The sequence below is a fragment of the Rana temporaria genome, chromosome 13, assembly GCF_905171775.1.
Source record: "Rana temporaria chromosome 13, aRanTem1.1, whole genome shotgun sequence".
Classification (NCBI taxonomy): domain Eukaryota; kingdom Metazoa; phylum Chordata; class Amphibia; order Anura; family Ranidae; genus Rana; species Rana temporaria.
In genome coordinates, this window is record NC_053501.1 from 118,697,542 (window position 1) to 118,703,541 (window position 6,000).

The window sequence follows — 6,000 nt, forward strand, 5'->3', positions numbered from 1 at the left end:
CATGGAATGGCTGCACACCCTGCCGGGGAATTCACACGGATGACTTGTTCACTGGAAGAATATCTATGATCTATGTGCGGGGGAGGGGGGTCATGCGTTTACCCAGCGTTCCGAGAAATTTAAATTGATCCGTCACCCCCCGCGCACCCCCCCCCCCGCGTGCCCCGCCCACCCGCGTCTTCCCAGCAGTGAGGACAGAATGCTCCTCGCCATGTTTTATCTCTTGCAGAACACTTGTGACCAGTTCGGGGGTCCCGTTTATATCTTTGCGTTGCGTTAAGGCGACTTGTTCCTTAAATTAAATGCGGTGCAATGCGCCATTTCTGGAAGCGCAATGCGCCATTTTTATATTGTACTGCAACGCACGCCCATCAGCAAGGCGCAGTTTCGGAATAAACGCCACTGCAGCAGCGGCATTTAACGTCCAACGTCGCGTGTTACCGCAAATACAATAGTGTGAATGGGCCCTTACGCGTTACGTCAGGACGTCGCATTCAAAATGAATTGGCTGTGTGATCCTGCTGCTGTAACGCGTTTCAGTGACGTGAGTTGTAGAACGCTGTCTCGTAGGCGCGTTGCCTTAGTTGCGCCGGGGCGCCATTCAAAATGAAGGGCACCCGCAATGCCGTAGTGTGAATGGGCCCTTACGCGTTACGTCAGGACGTCACATTCAATATTAATTGGCTGTCAACTCGTCCTATTTTGTGATCCTGTTGCTGTAACGTGTTGCAGTGCTGTGAGCTGCAGAAAAACGCTGTACCGTAGGCGTGTTGCCTTTGTTGCGCCGGGGCGCCATTCAAACCGAATGGTACCGCAACACTTTAGTGTAAATGGGCCCTTACGTGTTACGTCAGGACGTCACATTCAAAATTAATTGTATGCCAACTCGTCCTATTTTGTGATCATGTTGCTGTAACGCGTTGGACTGCCGTGAGTTGCGGAATGCTGTCCCGTTGGCGCGTCGTCTTAGTTGCGCCGGCGCCCTATGCAAATTAAATGGGCCCTTACGCGTTGCGTCAGGACGTCACATTCAAAATGAATTGGCTACCAACTCGTCCTATTTTGTGATCCTGTTGCTGTAACTCGTTGCACTTCCATGAGCTGCGGAACGATGTACCGTAGGCCTGTCACCTTAGCTGCTCCGGGGCGCCATTCAAAACGAAGGACACCGCTACGCTGTAGTGTAAATGGGCCCTTACGCGTTGCGTCAGGACGTCACATTCATAACGCAGCGCACCGAACCACCATACTGTGACCCTGGCCTGAAACATTCACTCTCATCCAATCCCCCCCAGAGTTACTGACCCGATACAAACTATGAGTTCCGGTCTTCACTGGCTGCATGCTTGTCCCTGGTCAGCCACCCAGATGCCATCGAAGCCAGAGACAGCCAGGCAACTGGCATTTTCAGAAGGAAGACGGCAGTGTCAAGTGACCCTTATCCCCTCCAAAAGCAGGAGCAGAGAATGTGACTTTCACCCAACATATTGTTATCTGTGGCTCCGTTGGAAAGATTTTCCCTCACTTCCTGTCACTGTGATAAAGTTATAGAGATTTGGCATCATTTCCTGTCTGCTATTATAACGTTGACACCGTGACAGGAAGTGAAGGGAAATCTCTCTAATGTTGTCACTGTAACAGGAAATGAGGGGAAATGTCTCTCTAAAGTTGTCACCATGATAGAAGAGGGAAAATCTCTCTAATGTTGTCATCATGACAGGAAGTGAGGGGAAATCTCTAATGTTGTCACTATGATAGGAAGTGAGGGGAAAGTTTTGTTGTCACCATGACAGGAAGTGAGGGGAAATCTCTGTTGTCACCATGACAGGAAGTGAGGGGAAATCTCTGTTGTCACCATGACAGGAAGTGAGGGGAAATCTCTAATGTTGTCTCCGTGACAGAAAGCGAGGGACAATTTCTCTGACGTCACCATGACAGGAAGTGAGGGGAAATCTCTAACGTTGTCACCATGACAGGAAGTGAGGGGAAATCTCTGTTGTCACCATGACAGGAAGTGAGGGGAAATCTCTAACGTTGTCACCATGACAGGAAGTGAGGGGAAATCTCTGTCACCATGAAAGGAAGTGAGGAGAAATCTCTAATGTTGTCACCATGACAGGAAGCGAGGAGAAATCTCTGTTGTCACCATGACAGGAAGTGAGGGGAAATCTCTAATGTTGTCACTATGACAGGAAGTGAGGGGAAATCTCTAACGTTGTCACCATGACAGGAAGCGAGGAGAAATCTCTGTTGTCACCATGACAGGAAGTGAGGGGAAATCTCTAATGTTGTCACTATGACAGGAAGTGAGGGGAAATCTCTAACGTTGTCACTATGACAGGAAGTGAGGGGAAATCTCTAACGTTGTCACTATGACAGGAAGTGAGGGGAAATCTCTAATGTTGTCACCATGACAGGAAGTGAGGGGAAATCTCTAATCTTGTCACCATGACAGGAAGTGAGGGGAATATATAAAACGGGGCCCCAGCTAACAGTGAAAACCCAGCAGGGTGTTTTTTTCTCTCATGTCCATCTACACTCCGGCCCGGTGTTTACTTCCGACAACAATTGTCGCCATGGATACCGAACCTCGCTGACACCGCGTCCCCCCGGGTGACGGAAGTAAACACCGCCGGCTGCACCGCGAGGGGGAAAAAAAAGAAAAAAGCTGAAGGGAAGCTTAATATGAACGGGGGAGGGGTGAGGTGAGCGCTGCAGGAGGTGGAAACGCACGCCGCCGCCGCCGCACGATGGGGTGGAAAATCCGACGGATGAGGGATATGTGTAACCCCCTCAGTGCCAGGGTGTCCCCTCCCCCGAAGGGGTCACAGGACGGGGTACAAATAGAACGTCAGATGTCGCCCCGTTCACGCCACGGCGTTCAATGTGCGTCACAACGCGGGATCACTGCGCCACTTTCTGTCCGGGGCAATTTTTTGCAATTTCCTACTAAAATCTGCTAGAAAATGACTTGCAAAGTTCTATGTTTTCTGAAAGCGGAGGCCCCCGGGGAATAAAATGGCGGCGGTTGCGATTTTTTTTCTTTTTTTTTTTCGGTGTCGCCTGACATTTCCGCGGCCGTTTATCAAATACAAATTTTCAGGGAAAAAATACATTTGATTTGAATTTCAGCGCAAACTGTAACAGGTACTCTCTATGGAAACTCCTCCCTGCCCTCCAAAGCGGCTGATCAAGCACAGATCCAGCTTAGTTAGCTGACCTCCCTGGCTGTGACAGGTCCTCTTTATGGAGACATCAGGGATCTATTAGACCCCTGATGTCCTCCCAGCTCTCCAAAGAAGCTAATCAATCACAGATCGTGCATCGTTAGCTGCTTCCCTGGCTGTAAACAGGTACTCTTTAAGATGCCATCAGGGGTCTACTAGACCCTTTTAAGGTCTTCCCTGCTTTCCGAAGCAGCTGATCAAGCACAAATCGGGCTTGGTTAGCTGCTTCCCTGGCTGTAACAGGTCCTCTTCACGGAGGCATCAGGAGTTCTTTAAGACCCCTGATGTCATCCCAGCTCTTCAAAGCAGCTAAACAACCACAGATTGTGCTTTATTAGCTGCTTCCCTGGCTGTCCACTCACTGCCCTCCAAAGCAGCTGATCAAGCACAAATTAAGCTTGGTTAGCTGCTTCCCTGGCTGTAAGAGGTCCTCTTTATGGAGGCATCAGGAGTCTAGTAGACCACTGATGTCCTCCCTGCCCTCCAAAGCAGCTAAACAAGCACATATTGTGCTCCATTAGCTGCTTCCCTGGCTGTAACAGGCAATCTTTAAGGTGCCATCAGGGGTCTACTAGACCCCTAAGCTCTTATCTGCTCTCCAAAGCAGCTGATCAAGCACAAATCCAGCTTGGCTAGCTGCTTCCCTGGCTGTAACAGGTACTCTTTATGAAGACACCTCTCTACCTTTCAAAGTAGATAATCAAGCACAGATTTTGCTTGATTAGCTGCTTCCCTGGCTGTAATACGCACTCTTTATGGAGACATCGGGGATCTATTAGACCCCTGATGTCCTCCCTGCCCTCCAAAGTAGCTAATCAAGCACAGATCGTGCTTCATTAGCTGCTTCCTCGACTGTAACAGGTACCCTTTATGGAGAAATCATGGGTCTATTAGACCCCTGATGTCTTCCCTGCTTCCTGAAGCCGCTGATCAAGCACAAACCGGGCTTGGCTAGCTGCTTCCCCGGCTGTAACAGGGGTGCCGATAACAATTCGGAACGGTCGCGGCAAAGCGCTCAATCTTTTTGGCGTTTTTTTTTTTGCTGCACGTTTCGGGTGTGAACGCGGCAAGCGATCTGTTTGTTTTGCGTTAGGAGGGGGCGTGGCATGCAGCATCTTTGGCGCGTCGCGTCCCTTTTTTTTAAAAAAGGCGCGAACCGGCCCCAGCGCGGCGCGCCGATGCGAGGCGCTTCCGTGGATTATAATGTCGGTCGGTTTTCGACGCGACCCCCACGTTTGTTCATCGCCGCGGCGTGGCATTTTGCTAACCCAGGAGGCGAGGGGTTAACCTCGGAATTTTGGCGGCCGGAGGAGAATCCCTCGGCGTTTTTTTAGCGATGTGTCATTTTCCTGTGATTCACCCTCCCCTGGCAGCTTGCCCGCACCGCCCCGTCCGCTGGCGAACATCGCCGTGGAAACGCCACTTTATTTTCTTCCCCAAACAGTGAGGAAGAGGGGGGAGGGGAGGGGCTCATTCCAACACAAACACCATTCGGGCCCAGCTGGCGGGAAAACCGCGCCTCGCCGATAACAATAAAACGTTCTGCCGCCCTCGCCGCCGCCGCTGCCAAGTTTTCTTTTATCTTCCAGAGAACCTTCGAAAAAATCCCAAATATTTCCATCGTTTCTCGCACCTCGGAGCCACGCCCACTGCGCCGATGTTTGCACAGCTGGAGCGAATTCTTCCAAGATGGCGGCCGCTTTGTGACGCTGAAATCCCCCGACTCCGGCCGGAGGAATTCGTTTTTATGGTTTATACATTATATCAGATATTTGTTTCTGTCCCGGTGACCCCCGATGGAGAGAATATCCCCACTTCCTGTCCCAGTGACACCCGATGGAGAGAATATCCCCACTTCCTGTCCCGGTGACACCCGATGGAGAGAATATCCCCACTTCCTGTCCCGGTGACACCCGATGGAGAGAATATCCCCACTTCCTGTCCCAGTGACACCCTTACCAGAAATGGAGGGGGAGGGGAGGGGGTGTCACCGGAGACGTGCAGAACGAAAATATTTACTTTTCTTTTCGATTTGTTTCATTTAAATCATTTTTGTTTTCTTTGTTTTTGGAATCTGTTTGTTTTGTTCGTTTTCAAATAAAATGTATTCTGTTTATTAAGAAGACAATTGTATTCTTTCTATTCTATTCTATTCTATTTTTGTATTTTCTGTTCTGTTTTTCCCCATTTCTTTTCTTTTCAGTTTTTTTTCTATTCTATTTTATTCTATTCTTTTATTTTCTAGTCTTTTCTATGCTATTCTATCTTATTCCGTTCTTTTATTTTTCATTCTTTTCTATGCTATTTTATTATATGCTATGCCCTATTCTGTTCCATTTTATTATATTATATTATTTTATTTTCTATTTTATTTTATTCTTTTCTATTCTCTCTATGCTATTTTATTCTTTTTATTTTCTAGTCTTTTCTATTTTATTTAATTATATTATATTCCCCTTTTTTCTATCCTATTTTGTCTATGCTATTTTATTCAATTTTTTTTTCAATATCTATTCTTTTATTTCCCATTATTTTCTATGCTATTTTATTATATTATATTCCCTTGTTTTCTATTCTATTCTATTGTTTTATTTTTTACTTTATTGTATTTTCTAGTCTTTTCTTTTCAATTCTTTTATTTTCTATTTAATTATATTCTTTTATTTTCTATTCTTTTCTAGGCTATTTTATTTTCTAGTCTTTTCTATTCTATGTAATTCTATTCTGTTCCCTTATTTTATATTCCCTTATTTTCTGTCCTACTTTTTTCTAT